The sequence below is a fragment of the Artemia sp. Qi Xiang Cuo genome, chromosome 1 (assembly GCF_049724085.1).
Source record: "Artemia sp. Qi Xiang Cuo chromosome 1, ASM4972408v1, whole genome shotgun sequence".
NCBI classification, from domain to species: domain Eukaryota; kingdom Metazoa; phylum Arthropoda; class Branchiopoda; order Anostraca; family Artemiidae; genus Artemia; species Artemia sp. Qi Xiang Cuo.
The window spans coordinates 28,435,656-28,453,344 of NC_142794.1; the positions used below are offsets into that span (position 1 = coordinate 28,435,656).

General features: G+C 35.0%; 1 protein-coding gene across 1 annotated transcript in view; it reads right to left on the minus strand.

The window, feature by feature from the left end:
- The window catches only part of LOC148956173 (coiled-coil domain-containing protein AGAP005037), a 398,884-nt gene extending 381,663 nt beyond the window's left edge, over window positions 1–17,221 (minus strand). Inside the window, exon 1 of the mRNA XM_089089607.1 lies at window positions 17,189–17,221. The gene's annotated coding sequence lies outside the window, so the exon portion shown is untranslated. The remainder of the gene's footprint in view (window positions 1–17,188) is intronic.
- Window positions 17,222–17,689: the final 468 nt, after the last annotated feature.

Consider the following 17,689-nt stretch of genomic DNA (forward strand, 5'->3'; position numbering starts at 1 on the left):
AGGCGTTGTAAGTTTTGTCCTGGGGCATATGTTTCTTATGAAAAGGATACACGTATAAACTTCAGAGGGAGCTCATTTAACTGGAAATTGAAAGTTCGAGCTGACTTTTTAATAGTCTAAAGAGATTTGAGTGCAACTAGCCCCCCTCCCCCCACCTTCTTCTTCCAAACTCATCTGATGAAAATTTTGAGATAAACATTTTGTTAAAAATAATTCAAAGGTCGGATAGGAAACACCCCGGTGTCAATACAGCCCCCCAGGGCCGGGGGAAGGCATTCTAAGTTATGCCCTAAAGGGCTCATTTGATTGGAAATTGAAAGATCTAGTTTAAGTTTTAAGAATCAAGAGATTTAAGGGCAATTATCCCCCCCATACGCCCTATTTCCCCAAACCATTCGCTAGAAATTTTGGAATAGCCAGTTTTTTGAAAATTGTTCAAAAATTACATAACGAAAACTTCGGTGTCAAAACAGCCTCCCAGGGCCTGGGGGTAGGTGTTGTAAGTTATGCCCTGGGGGCATATATGGTTGTTATGGAAGGAATGCTCGTATAAACTTCATGGAGGGCTCATTTCATTGGAAATTGAAAGTTGCAATTCACTTTTTAAGAGCCAAGGGTGATCGGAGGGCAGCTAACCTCCTCCTACCCTTCCATTTATTTTTTTCCCCAGAGGCACTTCATATAGAAGGGGAGTTGTGTTATAAACTTCAAAGGGGGCTCATTCGATTGTAAATCAGGAGTTCTAATGCCCTTTTTAAGAGTCAAAAGTGATCGGAGGGCAAATAGACCTCCCCCCAAGCCCTTTTTCCCAAATACATCTGATAAAAATTTGAGGTAGTCATTTTGTTAAAAATAGTTCAAAGATCACATAACAAAAACTCCTTTACGTATGGTTATTTCGTTAAAAACAGTTCAAAGGTCAGATAAGAAAAACTCCTGTGTCTACGCCCGGAACAGGCATTGTAAGTATTGCTTTGGGGGTATATATGGTTCTTATGGAAGGTAGGCTCTCGGAGAGGGCTCATTTGATTGGAAATTAAAAGTTCTAGTTCCCTTTTAAAGAGTCAAAATATAACATAGGGCAACTATCCCCTTCCCTCTCCATGCCCTTTTTTCCTCAAACCCATCCGATAAGAATTTTGAGATAACCATTTATTTAAAATAGTTCAAAGATCATATAATGAAAACTCCGGGGTCAACGCAACCCCTCAGGGCCCGGAGGCAGGTGTTCTAAGTAATGCTCTTGGGGCATATATAGCTCTTATGGAAGGGATGCTCGTATAAACTTCGGAAAGGGCTCATATGATTTGAAATTGAAAGTTCTTGTTCACTTTTTAAGAGTTAAAAGAGATCGGAGGGCAACTAGCCCCCCCCCTCTCCCCGCCCTATTTTCCTCAAACCCATCCAATAAGAACTTTGAGACAATCATTTTTTTTAAATGGTTCAAAGATCATATAACGAAAACTCTGGGGTCGATACAATTCTTCAGGGCCCGGGGTAGACGTTGGAAGTTATGCCTGGAGAGCATATACAGCTGTTGTGTAAGAGGGATGCTCGTATAAACTTCAGAGAGGGCTTATTTTATTGGATATTGAAAGTTGTAGTTCAGTTTTTAAGAGTCAAAAGAGATCAGCGGGCAACTATCCCCCGTGCCCCTTTTCTCCCAAATGCATCCGCAAAAGTTTTGAGATAGTTATTTTGTCAAAAATAGTTCAAAGTTCAGATAGAAAAACCTCCACTGTCGACACAATCACCCAGGGCCCGGGGACAGGCGTTGCAAGTTATGCCCTGGGGTTATATATGGTTCTTATGGAAGGGATGCTCGTATAAACTTCAGAGAGTACTGAACTGAATGGAAATTGAGAGAAGGAGGAGATACCCAACTATTGTTTGTAGTGATTTTTGTTCGTTTCAAGCTTGATTTGCATGTTCAACTTAAGTTTCACTCGTTTTAAGGTTTATTTATTCATTTACATTAAAATCTATTGTATGGTTGTTTGCATCTATTGTTTAGTTAATTTCTGTTCGTTTTAAGTTTCATTTATACTTCAATAGCAAAATATTTTTTTTTCGTTTTAAGCTTGATTTTCGTATTCAATCTAAGCATTACTCGCTTTAAGATCTATTTAATCATTTCATATTATTACTTGTTGTATGTTTCTTTGCTATGATTGTTTATTCAATTTCTGTTCGTTTTGGGTTACATTTATTCTTTAATAGTAATTTCTGGTCGTTTTGAGTTTTAATTTTAACAAGTATTGTATCTGCTGAGTTTAAGTTCAAAATGACCTTTAATTTTCTTTGGGAAACTTATTTTTCAGAAAGTTTTTTTTTTAATTAATCAAGAACAAAGCTTACTAGAGGATTAAGGGATATGTAGCATTCTTCAATCTAGAGATATTCTTGTGGGATTTGAGCTTATAATTGACTATTAATATAGGTCATCTTGAATTTTGCCTACATTTTTTACTTTCATTATAAAACTTTTTTTTGTGTTTGGGAAGAGAATATTACTTTACCTCCAATTCCTGGATCAACTCTTCTGATTCATTTTTTTAATCTAGCTCATTCATGTTGCTGTTACGCCCTAGAAACTTACACCGGCTGGTCAGGGTTGAACCCATCGATAAATTTTGGAAAGAGACATATATTTTGACTGAGGAACGGTAGCACTGGTTAAAAACAAAAAGTAAACTTTTAGAATATAAGGAACATTCTTTGTTGAGACAACACTGTAAATATGCAATTATAAAATAAAATCAAGCCGCCTTGATTTGCTGGGGGCTAATTTTCTCCAAAACATCTTCTGCATTGACTGGAACATCCCTTTGTATGGATAATAAGGCAAATGAATTAAGCCTTTCTTGACCTGAAACCCTCCTGGTATAAGATTTCACTCTTCCCAGGGTAGTAAAAGAACGCTCGCACGTAACCGTAGTGACGTAATTGTTGCACTAATCTTCCATAACTGATGTAGAGTAGGGAAAATCATTCCATTCTTTTAAGCACAATATGAAATATTTTTGTGCCAAGTCTCCTGACTGTATCCAAATTCTCTTCCACAGAGCTAACTCAGGTTACAAGCTTCCCCCATAGCTGCCTGCATCAAGATACCAAAAAATAATTCACAGTATCCGATAAATCCTCTGTTTTTTCTTCGTCAAGGGAAAAACAGTGCCGAGGAAATAGGTATTGCAGTGACTCCAGCAACTTTCTGTGGCAAAGGAATCGCTGATGCAGCTGCTGCAGAAAGTAGTCCATAAATGGGATAAACATTGAAAGTCGATAATACGTTTCATGATGATCTGACGCTGTTGCGTAATTATTCCTATACGTTTGTTTTGGAGCTCATCTAGGCACTCTAATGCTGATTTTATAATCTTGACATAGATCAGTCCCTTCAGTAAAAAGTCGATGAAACATAGCTTCTTTCCTCTCTCTCTCTCTCTCTCATGTCTCTAACTTTACTCCTAAGATCGTCAGAATTTTGAAGACAGTATACAAGATCTGTATTTTCTGATTGAAAAGATGTCGACAAATTGCGTGACAGACTAAAAACTTTACGGACAATAGCCACAGCTACAACAAAACTGCATGTCTCAATGGAAGATAGCGAAGAATAAACTTTGCTTGAAGATTTACAATCTGAATCAGGATGTTCTTGAATTTCCTTCATAGCCATATCGATAATAATAAACATCTCTTTAAACAAAATGATTGCTTTTAAGTGCTCCACCCATCTAGTCTCACAAACTTGTTCAATCTTATTCTTTTTGTCCCTGTGATAAGATTACTTGCTTAGACAGTTTGTTTGAAAATTGCAGAGCGTTTAGGTGAAAATCGAAAGAAATTAAATACTTCTTTCAAAGTTCCTAGACAATTAATTATAACAGGTATACTGTACAAATGACTCAGGGCCAAGTTTAAGGAGTGAGTTGCACAGTAAACATGGACTGCCTTGGGAAAAATTTCAGGGAGTATAGAAGCCCAACCTTGAAAACGGCCGCTTACAAATGAAGCTCCATCATAACCTTACCTCCTTAAGTAATTTAATTGCTTCCCTTTTCAGCTAAGGTTTGTTTCAACCAACCAAGGTGTGCTATCAACCAATTGTTTCTTTTTGAAAAAATCTATAATTTTTTATTTCCGTTTTGAAATGATGGATGACTAGTTAACAGACAGACTTCAGTAGACAAGTAGACTTCTATATAAACACTGAAAACGCACAGGCGAAATTTAAATGAAATTCAACGATCTTGGGAGCCCTAGGTTATAACAGCATGCGGCTTATTTGGCAGCAGCCTGGCATTGTTCCAAAACTGCATTTTCACAAAACAAAATTCTCGTGTGGAGATCGTCACAAATTACCTACTTTTTGTGTATGTAAATTACTCTACATCAATAGGAATAAAACCCATAATGAATTTGGTTAATTTTGAAGACAGTTATGTTTTAGATTTTTCTTTATAAAATAAATAAATCATTCAGTTTTTATCCTCATCACAATAAGATTTACAGCGTACATTATTATTTTGATGTATAAGATTACGCAAGATCTATAAGAACGTCAATCCTACAGTACGATATTCATAACTTTCGGGGGGGGGGGGGAGGGGTTGCATCCCCATTACCCCCCCCCTGAGTTCGCCCCTGCGGCTGGCCTTTAAAGCCATCCCAAAAAGCTCAAAATTCACACGGTTTATTCCATGACTTTCTATATTTTGGATATAACTTATTTATTTAAATTTCTTCGTACGTGCCTCGTTCAATACTAGTACATTTTCATTTTCATCAGGAAAATGTCATTTAATCTTTTTGTAAACTGATCACATATTTTCGTGGAAAATTTATATCCCACAAAAACTATCAAATAGTTCGTGGTAACGAACTGTAAGTAAGGAGCGACCCGGCTCAATGGTAACCGAAACTCTAGAAAACGGGTTTTTGATACCAATAGATACATCAAAAGAATCAGATTTCAATGTTGATTTCAAATATATAACTTTCATCAAGTTTAATGCTACTCATCAAAAGTTACGCGCCTGAGAAAATTTAGCTGATTTTCGAAAAAAGGGGGAAAGACCCCCTAAGATTATAGAACCTTGATGAAAATCACACCATCATATTCAGCGTATCAGAGAACCCTACTGTAGAGGTTTCAAGCTCCTATCTATCATAATGTGGAAGTTTGCATTTTTTTTTTGCTAGAAAAAAAATCACGGATGCGTGTTTATTTGTTGTTTTTTTTTGTTTTGTTTTTTCCCCAGGGGTGATCGTATTGACCCAGTGGTCCTAGAATATCGTGGGAGGGTTCATTGGAATGGAAATTAAAAGTTTTAGTGCCCTTTTTAATTGACCAAAAAAAATGGAGGGCAACTAGGCCCCCTCCCACGCATATTTTTTTCCCAAAGTCACCCGATCAAATTTTGAGATAGCCATTTTCTTCAGCATGGTTGAAAATATGATAAATATGTCTTTTAGGATGACTTAATCCCCCGAAGTCCCCAGGGGGAGGGCTAAAAGTTAAGAACTTTACCCAATGTTAACATATAGTATTGGTTATTGGGAAGTATACAGAAGTTATCAGGAGGTTTTTTTTCTGGTAGTGAGAGGGAAGGGTGGGTCGGGGGTTATGTTGTAGGATCTGTCCATGAAGGAAGTTTTCATGGGGTAAGGGAAATTGCCATGAAGGGGGCGCCGGACTTGCCAGCATTATTTATTGGTTATTGGGAAGTATACAGACATTTTAAGGAAGGATTTTTTTCTGGGGGGAGGGGGCTAGAGGAGGGGGTTAATCTGGAGAATCTTATCGTGGAGGATGTTTTCTTGGGGTAAGTGACATTTCCATGAAGGGGGAGCCGAATTTCCCAGCATTATTTAAAAAACGATCAGAAATTAAATAAAAAAAAAACAAGTTTTTTCAACTGAAAGTAAGAAGCAACATTAGAACTTAAAACGAACAGAAATTATAACGTATGTGAGGGGGTTCTCTCCCAAGTCAATACCTCGCTCTTTACGCTACAGTTTTTTTTAGTGCTTTCAAAAGAGTTATCTATTCTAATTAAACGGCCTTTGTGATTCAGGGGTTTGTGAGTTAAATTTTTTTTAAACTTTTAACGTAAAGAACGTGGTATTGACTAAGGGGAGAACCCCCTCATATGCGTAATAACATATACGTAATAAAAAAAACAATAAGAAAACAAGCGATACGGCTCAATAGTAATCGAAACTTTTAAAAACGGAATTTTGATGTCAATAAATGTATCAAAAGAATGTGTTTATAATGCTGATTCTAGATATATAGATTTTATTAAGTTTAGTATTACTCATCAAAGGCTACGAGCCTGAGAAAATTCACTCGATTTTTTAAAGAGGGGGGAAACATCCCCTACAAGTGAAAGAATTTTAATGAAAATCACACCGTTAGATTCAGCGTATCAGAAAACCCTATTACATAGGTTTCAAGCTCATATCTGCAAAAATCTGCAACCTTGTATTTTTTGCCAGAAGAAAAATATACGACTATAGAAGTTAGTATCGTAAGTTAATTTGTAAAGACATCCATTTAGAAAAAGAAAAGTAAAATTTTTATGCAAATTTTGTTTACTTATTCAATGACGGTGAGCCAAAATAAAAGCTGCATTAACTAAAAAACGATCAGGAATTAAATAAAAAAAAACAAGTTTTTTAAACTGAAGGTAAGGAGTGATATTAAAACTTAACACGCACAAAAATTATTTCATGCATGAATGGGGCTTTCCCCTTCTCAATGTCTCGCTCTTTACGCTTGAGTGAGACTCTGTCTCACAACTCTATTTTTTAAAATAATCAAAAACGTTAGTGTAAAGACCGCGGCGTTGAGGAGCGGACAGTTCCTTTCATATACGGAATAATTTCTGTTCGTTTTAAGTTTTAATGTCGCTCCTTACTTTCAGTTTAAAAAACTTGTTTTTTTTATTTAATTTTGTCTGACAGGAACGGTGACTTTACAATTGAAATAGGTATAGCTAAAAACATCAGACATAGGCTACATATCATTTAGTAGGCGGTAAAGGCTTGATGATTCAGAAAAAGAGAAAGCTTTAGGCTGGCGGATTTAGAGAAACATTCACATTGATGTTGTTTGTACAAAGAAGATGAATAATATGAAAGTTGGAGCTAAAACTAGAAACAGACGGATAGGGACTTCCTTCAATAGGGACTACAGCCTCCTAAGCCCATCGTGTAAAAGAGTATCTTGTGCTTTAAAGAATACAATATACATTTTCAAAAGTGCACATTTATTTATACACGTGAATTTAAGTGAAGTTGATCTAATATGGACACAGTCTTGAACAATGATACACAAATTTTAAACCGCAGTCTAAATGTTTAAGACTAATAAAGGTAAGTAAAATACTTATGGCTATCGATTGGATGTATTCGTTGCATTCTAATGAATTTGAATAGTTTACAGCAAAAGTTAGAATATAGCGTAAACAGTTGAAGACTATGGGATGGACATCAACCCCACAAATATTTGGGTTAAATTCTGTTGTAAGAAACGTTACTCTTTACTTTCCCGTGAATAAGCTTGTTCTTCAATTCAAAATCTATCGTCTTAACTTGTTTACAACAAAAAATAATAGACTAAACAATAACCTGTTTTACAACGAGAGGAAACCACTGTGTTGGAGGATACCCTGGATCCACACAGGATACCCTGTGTGGAGGGTATCCCCTTGTAGCCCATTAAATTTGTGCCGCAACATTTCCTCCCCGTTTAGGCCAAAAACTAAATTTCCCTAGTTCGAATGGAAATAACATCAGTTTAATAGGGCACAACTATGTGTCACACATAAAAAACTCATTGGGATCAAACAGTGATTCGTGGTAACAAACTGTAAATAAGGAGCATCGTGGCTCAATAATAACCGAAACTCTAAAGATAGAATTTTGATATCAATAGATCAAACAGTTCGTGGTAACGAACTGTAAGTAAGGAGCGACCCGGCTCAATGGTAACCGAAACTCTAGAAAACGGGTTTTTGATGCCAATAGATATATCAAAAGAATCAAATTTCAATGCTGATTTCAAATATATAACTTTCATCAAGTTTAGAGCTAACCATCAAAAGTTACGCGCCTGAGAAAATTTGGCTGATTATCAAAAAAAAGGGGGAAAGACCCCCTAAAAGTTATAGAATCTTAATGAAAATAACACCATCATATTCAGTGTATCAGAGAACCCTACTGTAGAGGTTTCAAGCTCCTATCTACAAAAATGTGGAATTTTGCATTTTTTGCCAGAAGAAAGATCACGGATGCGTGTGTATTTGTTTGTTTTTTTGTTTTTTTTTTTTGTTTTCCCCAGGGGTGATCGTATCGACCCAGTGGTCCTAGAATATCGTGGTAGGGCTCATTGGAATGAAAATTAAAAGTTCTAGTGCCCTTTTTAAGTGACCAAAAAAAAATATAGGGCAACTAGGCCCCCTCCCACGCTTATTGTTTTACCAAAGTCACTCGATCAAAATTTTGAGATAGCCATTTTGTTCAGCATGGTCGAAAATATGATAAATATGTCTTTTGGGATGACTTAATCCCCCGAAGTACCCAGAGGGAGGGCTAAAAGATATGAACTTTACCCAATGTTAACATATAGTATTGGTTATTGGGAAGTATACAGAAGTTTACAGGAGGTTTTTTTTCTGCTAGTGGGAGGGAAGGGTGGGTCGGGGGTTAGGTTGGAGGATCTGTTCATGAAGGAAGTTTTCATGGGGGAAGGGAAATCGCCATGAAGGGGGCGCCGGACTTGCCAGCATTATTTATTGGTTATTGGGAAGTATACAACCATTTTCAGGAAGGATTTTTTCTGGAGGGGGGCTAGAGGAGGGAGTTACTCTGGAGAATATTTCCGTGGAGGATGTTTCTTTGGGGTAAGGGACATTTCTATGAAGGGGGCGCCGGATTTCCAAGCATTATTTAAAAAACGATCAGAAATTAAATAAAAAAAAACCAAGTTTTTTCAACTGAAATGTAAGAAGGAATATTAGAACTTAAAACGAACAGAAATTATAACGTATGTGAGGGGGTTCTCCTCCAAGTCAATACCTCGCTCTTTAAGCTACAGTTTTTTTTTAGTGCTTTCAAAAGAGCTATCTATTCTAATTAAACGGCCTTTGTGATTCAGGGGTTTGTGAATCAAATTTTTTTTAACTTTTAACGTAAAGAGCTTGGTATTGACTAAGGGCAGAACCCCCTCATATACGTAATAACATATACGTAATAAAAAAAAACAATAAAAAAACAAGCGATACGGCTCAATAGTAATCGAAACTTTTAAAAACGGAATTTTGATGTCAATAAATGTATCAAAAGAATGTGTTTATAATGCTGATTCTAAATATATAAATTTTATTAAGTTTAGTATTACTCATCAAAGGCAACAAGCCTGAGGAAATTTACTCGATTTTTTAAAGAGGGGGAAACATCCCCTACAAGTGGAAGAATTTTAATGAAAATCACAACGTCAGATTCAGCGTATCAGAAAACCCTATTACATAGGTTTCAAGCTCATATCTGCAAAAATCTGCAACTTTGAATTTTTGCCAGAAGAAAAATATACGAATATAGAAGTTAGTTACGTAAGTTAATTTGTAAAGACATTCATTTAGCAAAAGAAAAGTAAAATTTTTATGCAAATAAAAGCTGCATTAACTAAAAAACGATCAGAAATTAAATAAAAAAAACAAGTTTTTTAAACTGAAAGTAAGGAGCGACATTAAAACTTAAAACGAACAGAAATTATTCCGTACATGAAAGGGGCTGTCCCCTCCTCAACGCCTCGCTCTTTATTCCGTATATGAAAGGGGCTGTCCCCTCCTCAACGCCTCGCTCTTTACGCTAAAGTTTTTTATTGTTTTAAAAAAAAATTGTGAGACAGTCAAACTTTAGCGTAAAGAGCGAGGCGTTGAGGAGGGACAGCCCCTTTCATATACGGAATAAAGAGCGAGGCGTTGAGGAGGGGACAGCCCCTTTCATGTACGGAATAATTTCTGTTCGTTTTAAGTTTTAATGTCGCTCCTTAATTTCAGTTTAAAAAACTTGTTTTTTTTATTTAATTTAACAAAAGAATCGGATTATTATGCTGATTCCAAAAATATAATATTCATTAAGTTTAGTTTTACCCATCCAAGGCTTCCAGCTTGAGATAATTCTTCTGGTTATCGAATAATGGGGGTACACCCCCTAAAATTCAAGAAGTACTTATGAAAATCACACCATCAGATTCAATGTATTAGAGAACTTTCCTTTGGGAAGGATGTTTCCAGGGGGGAAGTTTTCAAGGGAAAATTTACGCTGGGGTAATTTGCCAGAATTCCTATACGAAATTCTATTTATTCGTCCAACTTTCTCTTTGCCGACTCAATTTTACATTTGGAGAGGTTAATGGTAATTGTCTGGGGTAAATTTTCACCCGGATTGAGTTGTCTAGAGGGTATTTCCGTCGAAGGGGACTCGAATTTCACGGCATTGTTTAGAAAACAATCAGAAATTAAATAAAAAGACAAGTTTTTATCAACTGAAAATAAGGAGTAACATATTGCGCATATAAATTATTGCGCATATGGGGGGGCTTGACCCTTTCTTAATACCTCACTCTGTACGCTAAAACTGTAGTTTTTGTCCCAATTCTTTAAGAAAGACTTCTGAAACACGAGAGTTGTTTGAATAGAACAATAAGAAGCTTTTATAAAGCACTAAGAACTTTAACATGAAGAGCGAGGTGTTAAGAAGGGGAACCCCCGCTCATATATGCAATAATTTCTGTTCGTTTTAAGTTTTAATGTTGTCCAGCATCGATAAATAAATGAAACCCAAGACGAACAGAAATTACAATAAATAACCGTGTCAAACTCAAAACGAGCACAAATTAATATGAGAAGGGCTTAAAACCCCTATGCCTTCCCAAGGCCAGAACGTAATTTGTACTTTACTGAAAAAAATAGAAATGAATGTGCATTGTCAGATTAATATACATATACTGATATTTATTAATCAAAATGTTAATATTATTTGATTTATTAAAGTTATAAAAGTAAAAACATATATATTTTTTTTAGTAAAGTGCAAATTATGTTCTGGCCTTGAGAAGGCACAGGGGTTTTGAGTCCTACTCATGGTAATTTCTGCTCGTTTTGAGTTTGACTCGGTTATTTATTGTATTTTTTCTGTTCGTTTTGGGTTGCATTTATTTATCGATACTGATTTTTGGTAGTTTCACACATGGTAGATTATTTGATTTAATTTTTGCTCATTTTTGGTTTAATGAAGTTCTTTACTTTTCTTTGAAAAACATATTTTGTGGAAAAAGTTTTTTAATAAAGGCATTTGACGAGTCTTGTCTCTTATCAACGAGTATAAGATCAATAGAATCTACTTCAAGAAATGTGCGACGCTGAAAAATCTCGGTTGGGAAATGGTAAAGATCAATTTTATGTCTTAATTTTTTAATTTTTTCAAGAAAAAAGAGGTTCTTTTTCAAATCTTAATTTTTGACAGGAAAATACCTCCTATCCCATTTATAGCTAAGGTAAGCACACTAATATAATCTACCCATTCAACTTCAAATATTTCTTCAATGAGAGGATACTCCATCATGTGTTAAATTCCCTCTTCCCTATATTGACCTGATGGATATCTTAAGAGATATTGGGATGTTTAGGCCAAAACTACTCTTTAAGAGGGTCGATCCCCCTCCCCAAGTGGCAGGTGGCATAAAGAAAGGCAGTACTATTTATGTAACGTATATTTCATATAGTATCAAATATACTTAAATAAAGGTTTTACATGCACATTACTGTCTGTCATAAACGTTCATTTTATATGGACTGCATATGACAATCCTCATGTACATGCCTTGTGTGTTCCGCTAAATTTCCTTCCTTATAGTGTTTTCAAGATGCGTTTTGTTTTATATTTGTTTTGGTTTAAAGTAAATTTGGATTCGGTGTAAATTGATTGTGATCCAGCTTAGAAAACAAAATATTGTGGAGTCTTACATTACAACTCAGCGCAGTTCCATTCCAACTGCGGCCAGCGTTGTAAAAGATGCTTGAAAATGGTAATTGAATATGAATACCAAATACTCGACGAAAAATATATTTCAATTGTTTACAAGTTTTTTCTGGAAAAAACATTTATTATCTAATTACCCTGAAAAAATTATCTCAGTATTTATACACCTAAACACTCAATATATTTTATTATCTTTTTTATATTAATTGTGTTTCGAATAAGCCAGCATTTTACTTGCAGAGAATTTTTTTTTTTTTTTTATTGTTATTGAATTTTTTTTACTGGTGTTTTCACATATAATTGTACCGATGGTAAGTCTTCCCCCTTTTATAGTAAGTCTGCTCCCTTTAGAGGTTCACATAAATCAATGATGGTCATTCCCATGGTATAAAGTCGACAATCAAATATGTGCTAGCGCTTTGATTAAGGTTGGATAGGAGGTTTAAATTTTGGCTGAAGTATGTAACTTGTTAGGTGAGGATATTAAAAATAGCCTCAATGAATTTAAAAGGATTTTTCTATTCATTTATAAAAATGAGTTGTTTTCTATTCAGAATTTTATAGATTAATTTGGTTGGTTTTAAAACCAGTGAACTAGAATTTAAACTATAATTTTGGTATTTTTTGTCTTTTATTATTTTTTATTGCATCTAAAGAAATTAGTGGTTCATAAATTGTACTGATAATGGCACCAGGGCATATGCCGTTGTTGTCAGGTCCTTTTAAACCGCTTCTGTGGTGAATAGGATTCGTTCTATATGCCCTGGCAATTTGCAGGGATGTAGTTTGTGTTAGTTTTTCAATAAAGATGTTGGAATTGAAAACAACTTAATTGATATATTACAACAGCTTTGCTTTAGCAGTTACGTCATTCTCATAAACTTTCTCCCCAGTTCTGGCGCAAGTAATTTTTATCTACAACATTATCCCCTGTCAAACTAAGTCCAGCACCTGAAAGAACTTTATCGGTTGCAAGCTTCAAAATTAAATTTTCCAGGCCTAATCCATGCACCTCCCCCATTGCGCATTTTAAAATTTCTTGACTCCAAGGTTTTTACCCCAAGATGTTCATTTCAGCTAAGGGAATACTGTTTTAAATGAAGAATTTCACGTTATTTAGAAGTCTTTTTCATATTTGGATGCCTTAAAAGATGTTTAAAAGGAATTGAAAGATACTTAAAAAAAATGAAAACGAGCATTTTTCTGAATACTCTAAGAACTCCTTAAAAACGTATTTAAATACTTGTATTGAAACAGTTTTACAACATTGCCTGTGGCTAACAAAACTTTTCCACCCTCCCTCTCATTTCCACTATTTTTATAGTCATATTATTAAATTCATCCTGGGAAGTTCATATTTTTTTATGTTTTGGTTTGTTTTGATCTCATTTAATTTTTTTTTCTCATTTAATTTTTTTTTTATTTAATTTATGTTTTGATCTCATTTTAATTTGTCCAAGGATGCCTTGCTTTTCGTTTACCCCCAGTTGGATTGCCGAAAAGCAGGATTTTTGGTAACTTTTCATTCATCATCCGTAGGATAGGACCTAGCCATCGAAAGATTTTTATATCATAGCCAAAAGAAAAATTTTCTAATTATTTTGGCTTAATAAATAAAATACTATCTTACAGCTCTTGCAGAACTAAGTCGTGTTAGGAGAGCTAAGCTTTCACAGATTTCTTTTCATGCCAACTGTATCTAGAGCTTCACTACTTAATTGCCTTTACGAAGTTCACACTACCTTTGAACCTTTTTTTTCATAACCCCCTCCCCCCCCTCCAAGGTTGTCTTACTTTATGTTTAAACCCAGATGCCAAAAAGCACGATTTTTGACAACTTATCATAATCCATGCGTAAACACATAACCCACCATTTTCATTTTAGGCCTTGACAGGGAAGTCAAACAATATAGTTTTTTCTTTTTTTTTATAAACCCATTCTGAAATCCCACTTGGTATACATGATGTTCGACAAAGCACTGAAGACGGCTTGGCGGAGATCTCTACCGAAATATCGGCTTTGTTTTTTAGTGTTTTTTTTTTCTAGAGGTTTAAGATTACCCTCATTTTCGTTTCTTAATTTTTTTTGTCTTAATTTTTATTTTTTCTTGCCTGAAAGCAGTGAAATTGAGGTGATGGGTTTAAAAGTTTTTTTTGCCACAGGCAACGCTGTAAACATGTTTCAGAATAAATATTTAAATACGTATTCAAGTAGTTCTTAAAGCAGTTTTTTTAGTCTTTATAAATGTGTTTGAATTCTTTCTCTGGTCTTCGTATTCTTCAGTTTTTTATGGAACCCTACTTTTTATAGCTTATATTATTTGATATGTGGTACCTAAGACACCCCTTGGTACTAGTATGATCTACGCCCTACCGCTCTAGTTGTTCATTCATTAACGCATTGCAGATCCGGTTTTTTTGTTAGTTTACTTCAGCTTAGCGCGAGACAAGACTAAGTGAAGTGACAGAATGGATGGAAAATATATAATTTGGGCTATACATTTTCACATTAGGGGGAGGGGGGTAAAGTATTGGACAGTTTGAAGCTAGAAAACAATTTTTACTACTTAATATGCAAAACAATTGTACAGAACAAATTAGGCACACAGATCCGCTATATTTTACCCCCCCTCCCTAATGTGCATATATGTAGCCAAAATTTGCTTCTAAAGTATTACATTATTATTTTATAATGCTTAGGTATGTTTCATTAGGATTGAGCGTCAGAAAAACATATTAGAAGAATATTAGGTAGGGTGGTGATCACACAAGTACCCTCCCCTTTAACAATTCCTCATGAAAACATCTGCCTTTTCCCGTAAAATATTCAAAGCGACCACGTTTCAGACGCATACTAGAGAACTGTCACTGTTATTCCTTCTAAGATAAATGAATTAATAGATTTTTTTTTCTTATTAAAGAAGACATGATGTCACAATAGGGGTTATAAATGAGAAAAAAAGCAAATAAGCAAAAACAAAACAAAGAAAGACATATTATTATTTGCACGAACAAATCAAGACTAAATAAGCAAGAGTAAATGGATGTAAAAAAACAAACAAATGACAGACATACAAGTGCAAACGAAAAAAACAACAACAACAAAACAAATAATACAAAAAAGCTCTGTATTGCTATAAAGTTTTTTCCAACTGCGAAGAAACACCCTCTGTGCTGGATATTCCAATTTTTACATTGTCAGCACATCCATCTTTCCTATTTATAACGCTAGCAAGGTAAGTGAAGCTATCAACTTGGTCAATTTTATCAGTGTTGAAAATTACTTTGTGGCCCAGGTTAAATCCTAATTTAAACGATTTAGTTCTCTCAACCTTAATTTGCATCCTTAAATTCACACGACGAGCCCTGAAGATCCCACAAGCTCATTCATTTTGCTAATATTTGTATCAAGTATGCTAAAATCACGCCCACTATCCAAGACTAGGATAATATTGCGTTCTCGCTGAATACTATATTCTCTCGTAGCTCCTTAGGACAATCCATATACAGGTGGATCAAACTCAACCCTGCTAACTTCCTGATTCTACACCACCACAACTACTTACCCCACTTCCTATCCTAACTGTTGCAATATCACTCTCATTCATAACATTAATTATTTTATAGTACTTATCCAGTTTATAATGCAAGGATAGGACCCTCAAAATTACTTTTCAATCAGCTGAATCAAATACATGTAGTCTGTATAGGTCACGACTAAGAGGTTTGAGAACTAACAAATTTATCAATATAAGGGCAGTTTTTTTACTCATCTTTGTGATAAGATCTTACATCTTTTGACAAAGAACGCTTGAAAGTGAAATTTTAGCACTAAGATCTTACATCTTATAGCGTTCTTTTGCAAACGTCTATCATCATTCTGCTCTGATCAGCAGTCTAAGAACAATGATGACAATATCATCAAAGTTCTCTCATCATTGTTTTATATGGCAGAACAGTGGCGGTCTTCACACTTTTTGCTAACATCCGTGAGCTGTAAGATCTTAGAACAAAGATGAGTTAAAAGAACGGATGTCTTTGCAAAAAGATGTGAGATCTTAGAAGTAAGATCTTAGTGCAAAAGAACGGGCCTATAGATCTATGTTTTGGAGTTAGGTCAATGCAGCTTTTCCCTTTCATAAAACAACTCTATTTTTCTCTTAGAATTTATCTACAGCCTCTCTAAGTCTAGTAAGCATCATCATGCCGAGTAATTTATCAGGGCTGGATCTAAAGCAAAATCTTGGGGGGGGGAGGGGTATGTGATAAGGCCACCAATAAGCAAAATCTTGGGGGGCCAATGTGAAAAGGGCGACATAATTGACCAAATTGACAAATTTATTTTAAAAAAATAGGGAATAACATAAAATAAACAATGAATGAGGGCGCTAAAAAATCTTGTGGGCTGGGGTCTGCCCGGCCCTTTGGATCCGCCAGTTCAATTTGCTTCCTATCAAAATCTAGATAATGCCTCTATAACTGCTATAATGCATCGATTGGTTAACACCTTTCTAGATTGTTTTAATGTGTACAAGATAGTGGTTTTCATTGTATATAAAAGGTTGGCATTGGCATTGTATATAAAAAGATGTCCTGGAGAAATCAATTTTTAATAAAAAAAAAATCCGTCGAAATATCGTCTAGAGTTGACCTTTTTTCTTAAAGCTCAGGGAGGTCAAATTCTTTACTGATAGGTGTTTCCCACTCTCATACAAAATTTACATTTCAGTCAGCTATTTCAATAAAAACTAGATAATAGTTATAATTAAAATACGTCCGTTGACGTGTTTATAAGCAAAGCCAATCTCAATCAATATTTTTTCTAGCAATCAAAACACTAAAAAAAATAATCAGCAACATACCAAAAGCAAAGCTAACCAGTGAATACTGCTAAACAATGGCAACAAAAATAGCAAATAATAACAAATAAAATGTATTAAATTAAATGAAATTAGAACCCAAGTACACCAGCAAATTTCTACCAAATATATTACGTAAAGCGAAATTAGCTTTTGCCTTTACAACGGGTTGCCAAATCGTTCAGGCCACATAGCCAATAACTTTTGTCAGAAATCCATGATATTTTCAGCTGTTTTGTTCTTCAGTAAACTTATAGAAGAAGTGACCTTACCTCACATGCTGAGAACAGCTCACTTCTAGTCCCTTTCTTGTGGAACAGTCTGAAACTGACTGCCAGAGTTAGAGTCCACTCTTCTCTCTTTTAGCAAAAGAGACGATCAATAAGAAACATCAGAGCAGCCTGGAACGGGGAAGCACAGCCCACAATCAAAAGAGTAAGCCAGGTTAAATTCACAGGTAAGCTCCAAGGTAGAAGCGATGTATTACAAATGGGCCACCGTAAATAATAAAGGATTACTTGCCATGTTTGGCAGCCTACTACAAATTGTGTACTAAGGGTTGGTTCAGGCGCAAAATAATTATTTATACAATGGTAAAAATTTATAACAGAAAAAAGTGCTCAAATGGAAAAGATTGGGTTAGGTTAAACAAGCTTTATAAAATTATAACAACGAGTGAAAAACTAAATGACATTGTCATTTTGCAAAAATGAGAAACGCCCAATTTTTTATAGAACTTTTTCTTCTTGATCTGGTTCATTCGAATGAAAGTG